This window comes from Oncorhynchus nerka, linkage group LG22 (genome assembly GCF_034236695.1).
Source record: "Oncorhynchus nerka isolate Pitt River linkage group LG22, Oner_Uvic_2.0, whole genome shotgun sequence".
Classification (NCBI taxonomy): Eukaryota; Metazoa; Chordata; class Actinopteri; order Salmoniformes; family Salmonidae; genus Oncorhynchus; species Oncorhynchus nerka.
Genome location: NC_088417.1, coordinates 17,127,649 through 17,148,382, shown reverse-complemented (window position 1 = coordinate 17,148,382; position 20,734 = coordinate 17,127,649). Strand labels below are relative to the sequence as shown.

The 20,734-nt window shown below is 42.9% G+C and overlaps 1 protein-coding gene and 1 long non-coding RNA gene across 2 annotated transcripts in view; both read right to left on the bottom strand.

Moving 5' to 3' along the window:
* Nucleotides 1–20,734, bottom strand: part of LOC115104909 (LIM zinc-binding domain-containing Nebulette-like) — a 76,732-nt gene that overhangs the window by 16,447 nt on the left and 39,551 nt on the right. The window lies entirely within an intron of this gene.
* Nucleotides 369–10,313, bottom strand: LOC115104911 (uncharacterized). Its single transcript, XR_003859823.2, has 5 exons — nt 10,172–10,313; nt 9,763–9,873; nt 9,447–9,554; nt 7,517–7,627; nt 369–615 (listed from the first exon to the last, which is right to left on the bottom strand). It is a non-coding gene; the product is annotated as an uncharacterized LOC115104911 (long non-coding RNA).

The window sequence follows — 20,734 nt, the reverse complement described above, 5'->3', positions numbered from 1 at the left end:
CTTCCTACTCTCCTTGTCCTGGTCTGCTTCTGGGTTCGATTTTGAAAGAACGTGACAATATTGTAATTACTTCGCCACCATGGCCTATTTATTGCCTTAACTCACTTATCTTACCTCATTTGCACTCACTGTATATAGACTTTTTTTCTTTTTTTTCTACTGTATTATTAACTGTATGTTTTGTTTATTCCATGTGTAACTCTGTGTTGTATGTGTCGACCTGCTATTGCTTTATCTTGGCCAGGTTGCAGTTGCAAATGAGAACTTGTTCTCAACTAGCCTACCTAGTAAAATAATATATATATATATATATATTTTAAATCTCCTTTTCATTAACAGTGACTAAAGGGGAAGGCCAGAACAGTATCGAGATGCATGGTCTTGTCCCAATACTCGTAAATCATCTCCTACCATTGTCTCCTATCCTCAATTAATTTCCTACATGGTTGGAGACAAGCTAATTCTCCAGTCAATGGTAGAATACCTGGTTTTAAAAAGAGTAGTTGACATCTTACCTGGCTAGTGAGTTTGGAGGCCACATTGGCATGCTCGATATCAAATCCTTCCCAGGACATCAATGTAGATGTAATGCTTAGTTTTACTCCTATAGGCAACCTGTGAAACAGAGAAACAAGGTAAGCAAAGGTATACAGGCACACACATGCATGCACGCAGGCACTCAGACACATACAGAGATCAACAACAGACCACACAATCAAAACATATATGAAAAGGCTAACTTCGCTCTATTCTCTGCTACATACTGTTATGTACATGGGCCTCCCTCTAAATGATGCAGATTGTGTGTGTGTGTGAGAGCGAGAGCACAGCTGGGGACTGGGACTGTTGTTGTAGTGGTGGTGTTGAATGTTTTATGAATGTTACTACCCACACACACCCTCTCCTTCACACCACCAGCAAAGTTGTCTGTCCCACTGTAAACTAACTACCACTTTGAAGGCTTAATGAAGCCTTCATAAACCCTTTATAATGCCTATATACAGTGAGGGGAAAAAAGTATTTGATCCCCTGCTGATTTTGTATGTTTGCCCACTGACAAAGAAATGATCAGTTTATAATTTTAATGGTAGGTTTATTTGGAACAGTGAGAGACAGAATAACAACAAAACAATCCAGAAAAACGCATGTCAAAAATGTTATAAATTGATTTGCATTTTAATGAGGGAAATAAGTATTTGACCCCTCTCAATCAGAAAGATTACTGGCTCCCAGGTGTCTTTTATACAGGTAACAGGCTGAGATTAGGAGCACACTCTTAAAGGGAGTGCTCCTAATCTCAGTTTGTTACCTGTATAAAAGACACCTGTCCACAGAAGCAATCAATCAGATTCCAAACTCTCCACCATGGCCAAGACCAAAGAGCTCTCCAAGGATGTCAGGGACAAGATTGTAGACCTACACAAGGCTGGAATGGACTACAAGACCATCGCCAAGCAGCTTGGTGACCAGTGACAACAGTTGGTGCGATTATTCGCAAATGGAAGAAACACAAAGAACTGTCAATCTCCCTCGGCCTGGGGCTCCATGCAAGATCTCACCTCGTGGAGTTGCAATGATCATGATAACAGTGAGGAATCATCCCAGAACTACACGGGAGGATCTTGTCAATGATCTCAAGGCAGCTGGGACCATAGTCACCAAGAAAAATTGGTAACACACTGCGCCGTGAAGGACTGAAATCCTGCAGCGCCCGCGAGGTCCCCCTGCTCAAGAAAGCACATATACATGCATGTCTGAAGTTCGCCAATGAACATCTGAATGATTCAGAGGACAACCGGGTGAAAGTGTTGTGGTCAGATGAGACCAAAAGGGAGCACTTTGGCATCAACTCAACTCAACATGTTTGGAGGAGGAGGAATGCTGCCTATGACCCCAAGAACACCATCCCCAAACATGGAGGTGGAAACATTATGATTTGGGGGTGTTTTTCTGCTAAGGGGACAGGAGAACTTCACTGCATCCAAGGGACGATGGACGGGGCCATGTACCGTCAAATCTTGGGTGAGAACCTCCTTCCCTCAGCCAGAGCATTGAAAACGGGTCGTGAATGGGTATTCCAGCATGATAATGACCCAAAACACATGGCTACGGCAACAAAGGAGTGGCTCAAGAAGAAGCACATTAAGGTCCTGGAGTGGCCTAGCCAGACTCCAGACCTTCAACCCATAGAAAATCTGTGGAGGGAGCTGAAGGTTCGAGTTGCCAAACGTCAGCCTCGAAATCTGAATGACTTGGAGAAGAGCTGCAAAGAGGAGTGAGACAAAATCCCTCCTGAGATGTGTGCAAACCTGGTGGCCAACTACAAGAAACTTCTGACCTTTGTGATTGCCACCAAGTACTAAGTCATGTTTTGCAGAGGGGTCAAATACTTATTTCCCGCATTAAAATGCAAATCAATTTATAACATTTTAGACATGCGTTTTTCTGGATTTTTTTGTTGTTATTCTGTCTCTCACTGTTCAAATAAACCTACCATTAAAATTATAGACTGATAATTTCTTTGTCAGTGGGCAAACGTACAAAATCAGCAGGGGATCAAATACTTTTTTCCCTCACTGTAGATGCTACAGAAATTATTAACAAGCAAATACCTGTCGTGTCTTTGGCTATGCCGGATTAAGTGATATGACATGCTATTCTTTAAAATAATTGATCCGTAATTAATATTACCTGATTGAGCTAATCATGTAAATGTAATTAACTAGAAAGTCGGGGCACCACAAAATAATATTTATAGAGCTGTTATCTTCCGAATAAACTCTTAAAGACCTAGTAATATTTTACATCAATAGCAGTCAATATTAATCGTCACCTTAATTCAGTCTCATCTGAAAGTTGTAAATTCTTGGTTATCTTCACGAACCCTGGCTAAAAAGTTGAATCAGCAATGCAAAATTGTGTTTAATTATTTCTTTACTAAATACCTAACTAATCACACAGAATTACACATACACATAATTAATCAGAACTTGATTATAAATTACGTCATAAAGGAAAACGTCCCTAGCAGATATGACAGCTTGTTACACAAAAGAAAAGGGTCTGGGTTTGAGTGAAAGAGCGGGAAGACTGAGAACCAAAGGAAGAAGCTGTGCTATCGTAAATACAATATTTTATGCATTCTAAATGACCGCCCATTTGGAAAAGGAAAATGCAATAAATATTTACTCTGAGCTGCGCTTCGGTAGGTTGGTGGTAGATGGAAGGCCGTGTTGCCAAACCGAGTCCTTTGAAGAATGTCTCTGGTTGTCATTTGGATATGCTGTAGTAACGTCATTGTGTGATAGACGGGATACTCTGTCTGTTCCTTCCTAACCCTCGTTTGCAGCTGCTGTTGCTAACTCAACGGCCAGGAGGTATCACTTCTGTAGTGAATAATAGTTCAAAGTTCATACCATTCGCAACCAAAGCTCACGCTGATGTTAGCTTCGTTCTGTAGTTATTATCTGAACCATTCTGACATCGGACCGTCGTCCTCACATCCTCGGAACAGGAGGTTATATTGTCGTCAAGGCTTTATATAGGAAGGGAGAAAAGGGGTGTGTTTCATAGTTTACAACCTATGTCTCTTCACGTGGGTGGGCCACTGAGTCGGGCCTAATTCACTCATGAAAACCCAAATCTCACATTTTAGAAGCTAAAATCACATTTCATCCCATCACAAATAATTTCATATTCAAACATTTAAATTGAACAACAATTCCATGTGAATCTGATAACTTTGATGTGTAGACTTTCCACTGTAGAGTTTATGTCATCTTATCATTGATGAGATTGTCTCAGATGACAACCGAACTGACATCATATTCATTAATAAGTACCACCGCATATGTTCAATTGGTCAGATTACCAGAATATAGTTCATTTCCCCCCACCTTCTGATGTTCCCAGAATCTCTATGTTAACCAAGTTGTTTGCAAATGTAACATCAGTAGGGCAGAGAGAGGAAAAAGGGGGGAAGAGGTATTTATGACTGTCATAAACCTACCCCCAGGCCAACGTCATGACATACCTTATGCTATATAAAGGGTGCTGAAAAGGTTGAAACATAACATGTAAGGATGGTTTCAGGGAGTTGTGCGTACAAGCAGATGGACAGTTCCTGCGTGTCACTTTTGTAATTTTGCTAAAGTTTTGCAAAACCCCCCACAAAATTAAGTGTTTTTTTCAATATGAAAATCAAGATGAGTGAATTCAAAGAGACAAATTATTCCTATAGTAACATATTCTAAATTAATAACTACACACCAGTGGAGGCTGCTGAGGGGAGAACGGCTCATAATAATGGCTGGAACGGAGCAAATGGAATGGCATCAAACACCTGGAAACCATGTTTAATGTATTTGATACCCTTCCACCATTCTGCTCCAGTCATTACCTCAAGCCCTTCCTCCCTATTTAAGGTGCCACCAATGTCCTTGAAAATAAAAGAGAGCCGCACACTCTAGGAGCTCAGATGCAAAAATGTAATTACCAACATTTCGACAGCCAAGCTGTCTTCACCAGGGTATAATCACAAACACTGCAGGATGACTCGTTTATATAGTGTCAAAAGACACAGGTGTCTGTAATAATGGCCAAGAGTGGCCTAATATCATTGGTTAATTATCAAATATTAAAATGGCATACAAAGAACAGCATACAAACAACAAATGGATAGCATACGATCATAAATTCATTTTAGACTACACAAGCTTACAAACAATTACAATGGCAAAGTCACAATAATCACAAGAATGGCTTCAGATCAAAGTCTACGTTGAGACCGAAGGGCGCAAGGGTCTTTAAATTACAAATCCAGGCAGCCTCTCGTTTTAAAAATAAATTATCAAGGTCACCCCCTCTCCTAGGGAGGGTGACATGTTCATTGCCAATATAACGCAGAGACGAAATCGAGTGGCCTGCCTCCAAGAAGTGCGCCGCAACTGGGTGAGTAAAGTTTTTGCAACTGGGTGAGTAAAGTTTTTACACCTAATGGTTCTACGATGCTCTGAGATACGTACTTTTAATTTGCGCACTGTTTTACCCACATAATTTTTTACCACAAGGACAAGTTATAAGATAAATAACTGCCTTAGTGGAGCACGTAATAACACCTTTGATTGGGATCGATGTCCCTGTTTGTGGGTGTTTGAAGGATCTACATTTATAAGTGCCATTGCATTGAGCAATAGGGGCGCAAATAGACGTTGTTCAGGAATATCTTGGGGTGGTCAATGAGAGTGTACCAATTAGTCTCTGAGATTTCTGCCCCGCGAGAATACGACCAAGGGAAGGTCCGAAAACACATCACCGAGACTATCATCGGATTTTAGAATGTGCCAATGTTTGTGAACAATTCCCTTAATTTGTTCAGAACGCTTTGAATAGCGGGTAGTTAGAACACAAGAATGCGTCTTTTTGCGAGACTGACCCTGAAAAAGGGCATGTCTCGTTTTGTTTTTAATTTTCTCAATGGCAATATTAATCTGATCATTTTTGTAGCCCCTCTCCCTGAACTTTCTTTGCGTCTTAGCCATATTTCTGTCGAAATCTGATTGTTTTTTGATTCGACAGAATTGGCTGTAGGGCAAACCATTTTTCAAGGGAAGTGGGTGACAACTATCAGCCCCCAACAAACTGTTATGATCAGTAGGTTTCCTGTAAAGATCAGTGTATAGAACATTATCTTCACACAAGATCAGAAGATCAAGAAAACTGATTAGACGTGTATCAGATTGCATAGTAAATCTCAGATGCTCAGAACAGGAGTTAAGAAAAGCATGGAACGCCTGGAGCTGTTTTGCATCACCCCTCCATAGAACAAAAATATCATCAATATACCGTTTCCAAATAATGATGTGAGGCAAGAAAACATTTTTGAGAGGATTGAAAATAGACTGTTTCTCCATGTAACCCACATACAAATGAGCATAGTTAGGAGCTATGGGGATCCCATAGCAGTACCCTTCGTCTGAATAAAGAAATCATTTAGAAACATGAAATAGTTATGTGTGAGTACTATTTCAGCCAATGTTATAATGCATGCACTGGAAGGTAGTTCATTAGGGTCACGTTGCAGAAGAAAATGTTCCATAGCTTCAATACCGCCCTTGTGTGCCCTGACACACATGCACACGCTCACACACACACTGATGTCAACATAATGAGATATTGTTTGAGCTATACAGTAGATGGAGTACTTTATGACACAGACAAAGCGTGGAAGAGGTATATTGTAGACCGGTCAAAGTCAAACTAAATTAATCTGAGCAGAACACCTCACTTCAGAATTCTGATTGCTGCTTGGCAAATTGTGTGTTCGCTGTTTCAGGCAGCAAGGAATAAAGGTTACTGGAAAGCTTTTCTTTTACCGTCCTCTGTGTATTTCACCTGAAAAGGACATCTCTTTGATTTCTGTGGATCCAGGTAATGTGTCTTTTAAATTGTAATTTTTTGCAAAAGGTTTGGTGGCATAAATTTGTCATGCTGCCTTACCTGACTGTAAATATCCCAGTGCTCCTGCGTTGTCTTGGCTGTATGCTTAGGGTTGCTGTCCTTTGGGAGGTGAACCTTCGCCCCAGTCTGAGGTCCTGAGCGCTCCGGAGCAGGTTTTCATCAAGGATCTCTCTGTACTTTGATCCGTTCATCTGTACTTTGCTCCGAGATTCATTTCCCTCGATCCTGACTAGTCTCCGAGTCCCTGACGCTGAAAAACATCCCCAAAGCATGATGCTACCACCACCATGCTTCACCGTAGGGATGGTACCTGGTTTCCTCCAGATGTGACGCTTGGAATTCAGGCCAAAGAGTTCAATCTTGGTTTCATCAGTGCAGAGAATCTTATTTCTCATGGTCTGAGAGTCTTTAGGTGCCTTTTTGGCAAACTCTAAGCGGGCTGTCATGTACCTTTTACTGAGGCGTGGCTTGTGTCTGCACACTCTACCATAAAGGCCAGATTGGTGGAGTGCTGCAGAGATGGTTGTCCTTCTGGAAGGTTTTCCCATCACCACAGATGAACTCTAGAGCTCTGTCAGAGTGACCATCGGGTTCCCTGACTAAGGCCTTCTCCCCCGATTGCTCAGTTTGGCTGGGCGGCGAGCTCTAGGAAGAGTCTTTGTGGTTCCAAACCTGATGGAGGCCACTGTGTTCTTGGGGACCTTCAATGCTGCAGAAATGTTTTGGTACCCTTCCCCAGATCTGTGCCTCGACACAATCATGTCTCGGAGCGCTAGGGAAAATTCCTTTGACATCATGGCTTGGTTCTTGCCTTTCCAAATCATGTCCAATCAATTGAATTTACCACAGGTGGACTCCAATCAAATTGTATAAACATCTCAAGGATGATCAATGGAAACAAGATGCACCTATTATTTTTGTAATACATTTTAGAATAAGGCTGTAACGTAACAAAATGTGGAAAAGGGGTCTGAATACCTTACACGTCATATGAAAACAGATCATGTTAATCCTGACTCTGTGTGTGTGTGTGTGTGTGTGTGTGTGTGTGACTCACCACGCTCTGTAGCTGGGAGGCCTCTTTGGCGTGTTGAGTCTCCAAAGTCTCTGAAAGCTTTGAGTAGAGCGGAGTGGAGAACTGCTGTTTCCCTGCCTCCTTGTACTTGGCCTGCCGCCCACACCCACACCCACACACACACACACAGACACACACACACACAAAACCAGTAGAGTTGAAAATGCAACGGAAGTTTTTAAATATTCACATGAAATCTGTCACCAAATGGATGGAAACCTACAGTCGTGGCCCAAAGTTTTGAGAATGACACAAATATACATTTTCAAAGTCTGCTGCCTCAGTTAGTATGATGTAAAATTGCATATACTCCAGAATGTTATGAAGAGTGATCAGATGAATTGCCAAGTCCCTCTTTGCCATGCAAATGAACTGAATCCCCCCCAAAATGTCCACTGCATTTCAGCCCTGCCACAAAAGGACCAGCTGACATCATGTCCGTGATTCTCTCGTTAACACAGGTGTGAGTGTTGACAAGGACAAGGCTGGAGATCACTCTGTCATGCTGATTGAGTTCGAATAACAGACTGGAAGCTTCAAAAGGAGGGTGGTGCTTGGAATCAATGTTCTTCCTCTGTCAGCCATGGTTAACTGCAAGGAAACACATGCAGTCATCATTGCTTTGCACAAAAAGGGCTTCACAGGCAAGGATATTGCTGCCAGTAAGATTGCACCTAAATCAACCATTTATCGGATCATCAAGAACTTCAAGGAGAGCGGTTCAATTGTTGTGAATAAGGCTTCAGGGCGCCCAAGAAAGTACAGCAAGCGCCAGGACCATCTCCTAAAGTTGAATCAGCTGAGGGATCGGGGCACCACCAGTACAGAGCTTGCTCAGGAATGGCAGCAGGCATGTGTGAGTGCATCTGCACGCACAGTGAGGCGAAGACTTTTGGAGGATGGCCTGGTGTCAAGAAGGGCAGCAAAGAAGCCACTTCTCTCCAAGAAAAACATCAGGGACAGACTGCAAAAGGTACAGGGATTGGACTGCTGAGGACTGGGGTAAAGTCATTTTCTCTGATGAATCCCCTTTCCGATTGTTTGGGGCATCCGGAAAAAAGCTTGGTGAGCGCTACCATCAGTCCTGTGTCATGCCAACAGTAAAGCATCCTGAGACCATTCATGTGTGGGGTTGCTTCTCAGCCAAGGGAGTGGGCTCACTCACAATTTTGCCTAAGAACACAGCCATGAATAAAGAATGGTACCAACACATTCTCAGAGAGCAACTTCTCCCAACCATCCAGGAACGGATTGGTGACGAACAATGCCTTTTCCAGCATGATGGAGCACCTTGCCATAAGGCAAATAGTGATAACTAAGTGGCTCGGGGAACAAAACATCAATATTTTGGGTCCATGGCATGGAAACTCCTCAGACCTCAATCCCATTGAGAACTTGTGGTCAATCCTCAAGAGGCGGGTAGACAAACAAAACCCCACAAATTCTGACAAACTCCAAGCATTGATTATGCAAGAATGGGCTGCCATCAGTCAGGATGTGGCCCAGAAGTTAATTGACAGCATGCCAGGGCGGATTGCAGAGGTCTTGAAAAAGAAGGGTCAACACTACAAATATTGACTCTTTGCATCAACTTCATGTAATTGTCAATAAAAGCCTTTGACGCCTATGAAATGCTCGTAATTATACTTCAGTATTCCATAGTAACATCTGACAAAAATATCTAAAGACACTGAAGCAGCAAACTTTGTGTAAATTAATATTTGTGTCATTCTCAAAACCTTTGGCCACGACTGTACAGTAGCTGTTGACATCAATGCATGACTACAGAAAATAAGTAGAAGTTAGGGTTCACGCCCAAGCTCTTATTTCATTAGCGGTGCTACTGATGAAACAGAGATGTCCTTTAAGTGTGATGAGTGGTGGTCAGCGCTGTAGGGCTACTGTATTGTACCTGGCTCTGGAGCTGGGAGACCGCTTGGCATGTTGGGTCTCCAGAGTCTTTCGCATCACAGAGTAGAGAGACTTTGCCTTCTTCTTCACTGCCTTCTTTGTACTTCGTCTGAAAGACAATTATTGAAACCAATGTAGGGATTCAAACCAACACAGATAAATGACATAAACTACGATAGACTTCAGTCCGTATCAGAGGTGTAAACATCTTAACAGTGTAAAAATCTGTAAGCTGCTTGTCTCTCTAACATTGTCATTAAAGTAAGAACATGTATGTGAACTGTGGGTGAACTATCCCCCAAAAGAGAATGGCATACCTGCTGCTCTTTTCACCTGACTTTGCAGTTCAGACACATTTCTGACAGATTGGGTATCCATGGTATCAGCTAGACCGGATGGGAGATATTTTTCTTCCCGCTCTCTTTGTACTTGGAGGGTAGAAGAAAAGACAATGAATACATCATGGGGGTTTGTGATATATGGCCAAAATACCACGGCTAAGGGCTGTGTCCAGGCACTCCGCATCGCGTCGTGCATAAGCTGTGCTATATTTGCCATATACCACACCTCCTCGGTCCTTATTGCTTAATAATACAACCAAAAATGTGTCTGGCGTGTTTGGGGATACTGTCATATATTCATAAAGATTTTATAACTAGTCATATAAAACTTCCAATGTTCCCATTAGCATTAATATTCATGTCTCTGAGGAAAATTTGCGCTCACCTTGCTCTGCGTCTCTGTGAGCTCTTGAGCTCTCTCTGTCTCCATCGTCTCAAGACCATGGTGCTTGCCTACGGAGCTGTGAGGGGAACGGCACCTCAGTACCTCCAGGCTCTGATCAGGCCCTACACCCAAACAAGGGCACTGCGTTCATCCACCTCTGGCCTGCTCGCCTCCCTACCACTGAGGAAGTACAGTTCCCGCTCAGCCCAGTCAAAACTGTTCGCTGCTCTGGCCCCCCAATGGTGGAACAAACTCCCTCACGACGCCAGGACAGCGGAGTCAATCACCACCTTCCGGAGACACCTGAAACCCCACCTCTTTAAGGAATACCTATGATAGGATAAAGTAATCCCTCTCACCCCCCCCCCTGAAAAGATTTAGATGCACTACTGTTCCACTGGAGGTCATAAGGTGAATGCACCAATTTGTAAGTCGCTCTGGATAAGAGCGTCTGCTAAATGACTTAAATGTAATGTAAAATGTCTCAGGGAGTTGAGAGTAAGCCGAACCAGAGGAGACTTTCTCACCTTTGTCCTTGAACTGTAAAGCAAAGAAATGGATGTGAGTTGAGGTCGTCCTCTGTGGTTCAGCAAACAAAGGAGAATAGGAGGAGTGCTGCACAACAACAGAAAATAAATAAATAAACTTCTGACAGTGGACTAATTCATGGTAAAAAAGCTTTGGATCAGTCAGATAACAAAGGCAGAGATTTGCTTAATTTTAGAAAGCTCAGACTTTATTCCATTAGATGGACAGGTACACTGACGTTTAATACTGATGTAATGAATGTATGTCAGTAACGAAGCGTTTCCTCTGAATTACAGTGGGTATCATAAGTAATTTTGTTACAAAATTGGGATTCTGTCATTTTTTGTCAACGATCTACACAAAATAATCTGTAATGTCAAAATGTCAAAAACAGTCTAACATTTCTTACAAATGAATTATACCTTGATTAGATAAGTATTCACTCCCCTGAATCAAATAACTTGGGTAAGTCTCTAAGAGCTTCGCACACCTGGATTATGCAATATTTGCCATTATATTCTTTTCAGAATGCTTCAAGCTCTGTCAAGGTGTTGGAGATCATGGCTAGACAGCAATTTTCAAGTGTTACCATGGATATTCAAGCAGATTTAAGTCAAAACTGTGACTTGGCCACTTAGGAACATTCACTGGCTTCTTGGTAAGCAACTCCAGTGTAGATTTGGGGCGGCAGGGTAGCCTAGTGGTTAGAGCGTTGGACTAGTAACCGGAAGGTTGCAAGTTCAAACCCCGAGCTGACAAGGTACAAATCTGTCGTTCTGCCCCTGAACAGGCAGTTAACCCACTGTTCCTAGGCCGTCATTGAAAACAAGAATTTGTTCTTAACTGACTAGTTAAATAAAGGTAAAATAAAAGATTTGGCCTTGTGTTGTAGGTTTTTGTCCTGCTGAAAGGTGAATTCCCCACTCAGTGTCTGGTGTGAAGCAGACTGAAGCAGGTTTTCCATTTATTCAACCAGGGAACTCAGAAGCTGAAGGGAGGAAAAGAGACCCCTCTTGAACATGCAACAGAAGAAAGTTACAATGAAGTAATATAGTGTTAATCCTTTATGTCCTGCAACCATGTCTTTCATCCTGCCAAAAGTATTCAAAAAGCCAGAGTGCCTCTCCACTCTGGTGTTACATTTTATGGCCAGCAGTTGCTAAAAGTTTTATCTCCACTTAGTTGTGGGTGTCTTAATTAGGGAGCATGTTGAGACATGTCGGAATTGTTCTGCATCACAGATGGACACTTTGTAATTAAGCAGATTCATGTTGCAAACTAATTGGTCTATTATGTTAAGAGACAACGAGGAAATATTCAAAACCTTTCTAACCATCCTGCCCCCCCCCCCCCACACACACTTTTTTCTCAATAAGTTAAGAGGGGAAATGAGGGGGTGGGGACGTCTGAATGATAAGCAACTGAAATCCAAAATAGCTGCCTACGTTATACTTCTCTAGATCTCGTTCTTCTTATTTAATGGGAGGGAAGCACACACTCCTTCACTTTGACAGCCATAAAGAACATAAATCATTTAAAGCATCGTATCACCATAGTTACTCTAAAATGACCTTCTGATTTGGAGTAGAGGGACGGAATTATGATCTAATCTACACATTTCTATGCTCGTTTTGGTTCCCAGTTGCTCTCTAGCTATAGAAGAGACAGTCCTCTACCACTGGGCAAACACTGGTTGAATCAACGTCATTTCCACGTAGGGGTGCTGAGGATGCTGCAGCACCCCCTGATAAATCAGAATGTTAAATTTTTTATTTTTCACAAAAGTAGTGCACTGGGCCTTTACTACTCCTGTGTGAGCGCACCGAAGTAGCCGTCTCCATATTTTTGGGTTCACAACTGAACCAAATGCTACAAAGCACTAGATGTTGAAATTACGTCTGTGTCCAGTGGGCTGTATTGCCTACAGTGTACATTTTAGGACCCCTTCAGCCTCCAGACACACCTCTCTTTGAGTTTACCTTCCAATATAACTCTCTCTCCTAGTGGTGTTGAGCACAAAATAGGGCTCACACTCATTTCAGTCCAGATGAATTATCCCCAGACTAGGCCACACGCCTCTTCATCTGTGGTGCTGAGGTGTAGGCATGACTAAATCCCTCAAGGGCTTTCCTCCAAACCCTTTACAGGTGGCTACATCTCATTACTGGACACTGCAGTGAATCCTGCCACAGCCTCCCACAACAACAACAGGATACATCAGAGAACACAGAGGAGGAATCCTACTTATGTCGCTTGTCAGAACACGGCACCTCCTGGAGACGTACACACTGTGTCTGCGCAAGACGTGCTTAGCAACCGAGGTCTGACAGGAAAACAAAGCACTTAGCTACAGTAGGTATAATTCCCCCCGCAGCTTCATCAGAAAGACACACTGGCCGGGGCAATGCCAGCCGGCGTTCTCACCTCAGCTTCATCAGAAAGACACACTGGCCGGGGCAATGCCAGCCGGCGTTCTCACCTCAGCTTCATCAGAAAGACACACTGGCCGGGGCAATGCCAGCCGGCGTTCTCACCTCAGCTTCATCAGAAAGACACACTGGCCGGGGCAATGCCAGCCGGCGTTCTCACCTCAGCTTCATCAGAAAGACACACTGGCCGGGGCAATGCCAGCCAGCGTTCTCACCTCAGCTTTACCACCTGCGCCACATTCACTCACCGCTGCATCTCCCGACAATGTTTCCTCAGACGTTCCTTCCATCAAAGTGACCATTTTCTTCAATGTTCCTTCCATCAAAGTGACCATTTTCTTCAATGTTCCTTCCATCAAAGTGACCATTTTCTTCAACGTTCCTTCCATCCAGGTGTCCATTTCCCTCTACGTTCCTTCCATCAAAGTGACCATTTCCTTCAACGTTCCTTCCATCCAGGTGACCATTTCCTTCAACGTTCCTTCCATCAAAGTGACCATTTCCTTCAACGTTCCTTCCATCAAGGTGACCATTTCCTTCAACGTTCCTTCCATCAAGGTGACCATTTCCTCCGATGTTCCTTCCATCAAGGTGATAGTTTCCTCCGACGTTCCTTCCATCAAGGTGATAGTTTCCTCCGACGTTCCTTCCATCAAGGTGATCGTTCCTCTCACATTACTTCCATCAAGGTGACCGTTTCCTCCGATGTACCTTCCATCCAGGTGACTGAAAACAAAGTAAAATACACAAAATCGGTGGTTTTGAGGCAGGTGATGGACGTGACCAGCCTAAGAGCCTCCTTCAAAGCCTCCTTCACTCATGCTGCCAAACATACCCTCGTAAAACTGACTATCCTACCGATCCTTGACTTCGGCGATGTCATTTACAAAATAGACTCCAACACTCTACTCAGCAAATTGGATGTAGCTATCACAGTGCCATCCATCTTGTCACCAAAGCCCCATATACCACCCACCACTGCGACCTGTATGCTCTCATTGGCTGGCCCTCGCTACATATTCGTCGCCAAACCCACTGGCTCCAGATCATCTATAAGTCTTTGCTAGGTAAAGCCCTGCCTTATCTCAGCTCACTGGTCACCATAGCAACACCCACCCGTAGCACGCGCTCCAGCAGGTATATTTCACTGGTCATCCCCAAAGCCAACACCTACTTTGGCTGCCTTTCCTTCCAGTTTTCTGCTGCCAATGACTGGAACGAATTGCAAAAAAGCTGGAGACTTATATCTCCCTCACTAATTTTAAGCATCAGCTGTCAGAGCAGCTTACCGATCACTGCACCTGTACACAGCCCATCTGTAAATAGCCCACCCAACTACCTCATCCCCATATTGTTATTATTATATTTGTTTTGCTCTTTTGCACCCCAGTATCTCTACTTGCACATCATCATCTACACATCCATCACTCCAGTATTAATGCTAAATTGTGATTATTTCGCCACTATGGCCTATTTATTGCCTTCTTACTACATTTACATTTACATACATTTACTTCTTGCCTAATCTTACTACATTTACACACACTGTACATATATTTTTTTCTATTTCTATTGACTGTACGTTTGTTTATCCCATGTGTAACTCTGTTGTTGTTTTTGTCGCACTGCTTTGCTTTATCTTGGCCAGGTCGCAGTTGTAAATGAGAACTTGTTCTCAACTGGCCTACCTGATTAAATAAAGGTGAAATAAATGTTTTAAAAAATAATAACAAAAAAAAGAGTCAGAATGCTTTTATTTTCTGGCTCAACTCTCCCTCTCGACTCGATGTTGGGTACTCCTTATCACCCCTGCTCAACTCTCCCTCTCGACTCGATGTTGGGTACTCCTTATCACCCCTGCTCAACTCTCCCTCTCGACTCGATGTTGGGTACTCCTTATCACCCCTGCTCAACTCTCCCTCTCGACTCGATGTTGGGTACTCCTTATCACCCCTGCTCAACTCTCCCTCTCGACTCGATGTTGGGTACTCCTTATCACCCCTGCTCAATTCTCCCTCTCGACTCGATGTTGGGTACTCCTTATCACCCCTGCTCAATTCTCCCTCTCGACTCGATGTTGGGTACTCCTTATCACCCCTGCTCAATTCTCCCTCTCGACTCGATGTTGGGTACTCCTTATCACCCCTGCTCAACTCTCCCTCTCGTCTCGATGTTGGGTACTCCTTATCACCCCTGCTCAACTCTCCCTCTCGACTCGATGTTGGGTACTCATTTATCATCTCTGCTTTTCCGATTTAGACCCCACTTGGGGCATTATTGTTGGTGATACTGTACATGTGTATCAGAGGGCCAGTCTTAAAGGTAGGAAGTTCCGAAAAGGTGTCGAACACTGGAAGGAATATCTCAATCCAGACAACCCCTCTAAAATGTCAATCGTCACACTAGTTTTTGGTCTCAAAAGCATTTTTTTAACGTATTTTTATTATTTGAGATAACAAGTGCAAGTCCAAAAAGGCAACACCCTCATTAACCTTCAGCAGCCTTAGCTGGGTAACAATGACAGCATGAAGAGACCAGGGGAGGGTAGTGAACTGTTGAAGTCAATAAAGCAGATTTGGAGGAGTTGGCATGAAAAGAACATGACCAGACTCCCATCCTCCCACTCAAGTGTCCAAATAAGCTGTTTGGATGCAGCAGGACACGAATAATGGATATTAACGTTCAATACCCCTCATTTAGACTTGACTACTATAGGGTTGCATTGGGTTTGTATGGCACAAAGAGCAGCTAGATTTGGAGTCCTGATATCACAGTGAGTCTATTGAGGAAATACAATTCGGCCCAGTGACTCATGTTGCAACAAGCAACACTTGTCGTTATTATGTATCCTGCCAAGATGTAATATGAGGAAATCCACTTGTAGGTGTAAAGTCGTCAGCAATGACAATTCTCAAAAAGACAAACAAATCAAGTTGTTCTGCATTGTTCTCAGTGCCCTTGCTTTCATCCATTTAAATTACCCCGAAAAGTGAAAGAGATGGCAAACGAATACAACACATGGACATTCTAATCTGAAAAAATGCCATTGTTTCAAAACTAGATGCCGTGGGCATAACATTTAGCCAGTCAATAGCTCTAGCACAATGTCTGCACTCCCTATTGGCAAAATGAAAGTCAATGGGCAGTCAGAGGAGGCTCTATTCTTGCTGCGTGTGGCCATGTGCCTCAGCTCTTATCTCAAAGGCACTGAGCAGAGCTATGGTAGCTGATTTAGAAGACACAAAAAGGCTCAAAACAATGCAACACTATTTGTCGAGCATCGAATGGCTATTAGTGGGGTCAATTCAAATCAAATTGTATTTGTCATATGCGCCGAATACAACAGGTGTCATTACAATGAAATGCTTACTTACGAGCCCTTAACCAACAATGCAGTTAAGAAAAATAACACATCTAACATATCTAATACAACCACATGCTTTCACTGTCAATTTTATAGGATACTGTTAAGGGTTAAGTTTTTCTGACTGAAATCCGTCATCACCATCAGTACCTCATGTCCACCCTCCTAACCACAACTGCTACTCTCCAATCAGCACTAGATTGTACTAAACAGCAGGAAAAGCTTTGGGCAACTCAACACAGACAAAGCCGTTACTGTGGAAAACCGTCATCACTGACAGCCAAGTGTCATTGCCGGCCAATCACAGACTTTTACAATTCTGCCACAACTTCCAACAAAGGTAAACTGGGATGATATTGCAAGTTCATCAATATTCATTTACAGTTGAGTGGGCTAAACCTCCCTCTGTCATTGACCGTTATTCATACGGCCCAGAGAAGCCAATTGAGTGGCAATACAACCATCAATCACTGTAGTTAATTGGCTGTAGTCCTATGGAGCAAAGAACATCTTAGCAGAGGAGGAACCTTGTAGATCTGAGTTTCGGTTCTCCTGTGCTGTTTGGGTTCTCCTGCGACACACAACATTCCAGAGATAGATGAGCCCCACAGTGACAATCATTTATTAGGCTTCTCTCCTACATTGCACTACAGGTCGCTTCGGCAGATTATATGTTGGAGGTAATGATGTTTCGGTAATGTGGCTCACAGTATGCACTGCTCTTTACAGGGTGATTTATGAAGACAATGAGATTGCATGAGAATTGGGTTCAATCAGTATTTGTTTTCTTACCAATACTTTAGCTGCACCTGATTGAGCTTGCCCGGCACAATGGAACCACTGGAATAGTCCCAAATGTGCACTACAAACCCCACCCACCTGGCACTCCAGACAGGCTCAAAGTATTTGGAAGAAAACAAATACTATTTGAACCAGCAGGTCTGGATTGTACATTGTGGACGGAGGTTTGGGCCTTAGGAATTGTGCCTGTCAATACAGGAGCATGAACAGGGTGGCATGAGCCAAAAGGATTTGTATTAGCTTTTTAGGGGGGCATCAGATGTTGGCTAAATAGGTCAACCATCTGGCCGCAACGTTCACTCAACCATTTTATAGGGGCAACAAACAGCCAAAATCGAGAGATCAAATGTAAAAGTTTTGACCCATCATTATGTCTCATTTGAAGCTCTGTCAACATCATTTGGAGAAAAACTCAACAAAATCCCTTAGGGATGATCGTGTGGTCAGTGCTGCACATTGCATTTAGTCCCATTTAACATCAGAACCATAAAAGTCTGTGCTTTCGATCACGTCAGTACTACTTACTAAGTACTGATGGTAAATGCACTGCCTTGGTCCGTTAGCAGTACATTGGGGATGGCGTATGAGAAGAGCCGGATTAAGAAATCATAGGCCCGGGGCTTTAGAGCCTAGTCTTATCGTAAAAACATGTCAATTAAATGTAAAAATGTATTACCTTTTAATGTGGCATGAACAAGACCATTATGTTTTTTTAATGTTCAATGATTGTGATAGACTCATGTTTCACAGGTAGGACTACGGGGTACCCCCACTATTTATTTTGCTGGGACTCCGTATCACCCCTGTTACACTTACATCTGTGCCCTAATTGGTTAACAGCTATGATGTTTTTTCTCTCTTTTTTCCCCCTAATAAATCATGCACCCAACCAAGGCAGCAGGTTCGTGGAACCCACTTGGGCCTCCTCTCCTCTCCCTGTCTGATTATCAGCAGAGTGGCAGTAGGCTATCTACTGTCATTAAAGGACCTTTATGTTTTTCAAGTTCTCGGCCTCTGTAAGCCTCTGGGTTAATATGGCCCTGCGTATGAGAAGCAAGGATTTACAGCAACCAAAGTTAACCTTGTGTTTGTTTCTTGATAGACTTGGACAACAGCTCAAATGTATTTTTATTCATAATTTATTCATCCTGTATTCACACAGGTGATCCTATTGAGATTGAAATTATATTTTAGAAGGGAGACCTGTCCCAAATGCCACACTGCAAACTAGTTGCTGGGGGTAAGAGGAGAGTTATGGGAAAGTAGCCATAGAGATCACTGAGGGGGGAAACAGGGATGGGACAACTAGTAAGACTAGCACCCATCCTATGGACAGCAGCACAATAAACAACCAATCCCAAAGCTGTTTTTGTATCCTGGTTACATTGAAGGAAAAGGAGTCCCATAAACTCAATGCAACATGAGAAGGATTTAGTTGCTAACTTGCTATCCAGTTATGTTCAAATTAGGGATAACTCATAACAGCTACTGTATGTGTATGTATGATGAAGTTGTTGTTGCATGTGTGGGTGTGTGGGGGGGGGTTATAAATAGCCACATTCATGTTTTCCCATGATGTTTGGGATTTGATAACAGGGTAAGACTGGTAGGCGTGGTGCTTCTAAACACAGACTGTAACAACCAAGATGTGGTTCAAATCACACCAGAGGATTCTGGACCGATTCTGGGGAGTGGATGTGTATTTTGGGTGGCTTGTATTCTTAGCTTCATATTAGCCATGATGAAGAAACAGAAGCCATTCAATCCTGTCTCAGTACCACCACAGCATTCATATACAAGTCAACCATGTAGTTGTTGTACTTGTGTGAAGGGTAGGTAAATAAACTAGCATTAGCAACTAAACCTGAAGCTAATGTAGCATTAACTGCTAACTAGCATTAGCAACTAAACCTGAAGCTAATGTAGCATTATCCACTAACTAGCATTAGCAGAAACAAATATTTACTTCTTCAGGCCCTGAAAACCTGCCAAGTGCTAGATGACACACAAAGGTATTCAATGGATGTTGAATGAGAAAGATTTATTAGGCTTGTATTTGGATTAGATTATGAAATTGCCTGCTTTTAAATTCAGCAGCATTAACATACTCATATTTGAAACCACTTTTCAGGATACCTCATCAGTGAACAACTAACAGAATTTTCTAAAGCCTCCAGAGGTAATATGAAATTTTAAAAAGTTAATTAAAATCAAACCAAACTGCCTTGAAACGTAAAATAAAATACCACTTTGACAATAAAAAAACCTCTGCAGACTAACATTTCATTCAATGTGACGCTCCTGCTACACAGAAACCAACCAAAATCAACTGTATTTCTCATTATTTTAATTCACAAGATAAAATTAACGCGAGCGTCAGCCATCGAGAACTGAACCTCTGCGATTCTTGAGCTCGGCGCTGTCGACGCAATGAGAGAAAAACAGCAGCTTTCATTGATTTCAATGCTGGACGCCCGATGCCTGTAGTGCTGCAGGGCCTTGAGACTCACTCTTCACTGATTTCTCTTCTAAGCAGCCGAAGGCAACACAGACGTCATACCAGAGTCTATGATATGGTCCTTATATGAACCAGCACTTCACTGACCTAAAGGGGCCTGATAAAAACCTCTCCCCACTCCCTCCCTCCTTTCTATCTTCCTCCCTCCTCTCCATCCACGTTTCCTTTAGTTCCTTACCTCCCTGTCAGGTGAGCCTTGTGAGAGGGCTGGCTAATAACAGAACCACACATAGGTTTCAGATTGCCCTCCTCGCTCTCTGATGTGTTAGCTAATGAAGGAGGTAGATGTAGCTATGGTAATACCCTCCGGGTGGGTTTACACAGTGGAATAACACGATCATGCAGTCAGGAGAGTTCAAATCAAACTTTATTTGTCACATGCGCCGAATACAAAATGCCACCTTTCACCTTACCGTGAAATGCTTATTTACAAGCCCTTAACCAACAGTGCAGTTCAAGAAGAGTTAAGAAAGTAACACAATAAAATAACAATAACGTGGACATATACAGGGGGTACCGGTACCGAGTCAATGTGCGGGGGTACAGGTTAGTCAAGGAAATATGTACATGTAAGGTAGGGGTGAAGTGACTATGCATATATAATAAACAGTGAGTAGCAGCAGTGTAAAAATTAAATGGGGGGGGGTCAATGTAAATAATATGGTGGCCCTGGGCAGTGAGTGGGGCTCACTTACCTGGTTCAGCAGTGGGTCAATATGCCTCTGGGACGACGGCGTCCGTAACACTCTCTTCCCCCAGAAGGACCTGTGTGCACTTAAATCAGATCAGATAAGTGAGAGCACATACAGTATGGGGAAGGTTAAGAGTGTGTTGTATTTAAAGGGATACTACACCACTCTGGCAATTCATTTTGTGTCTCTGCGTTTTTATGTCTGCTTGCAGTATGAAGGAAGTTGGAGGCA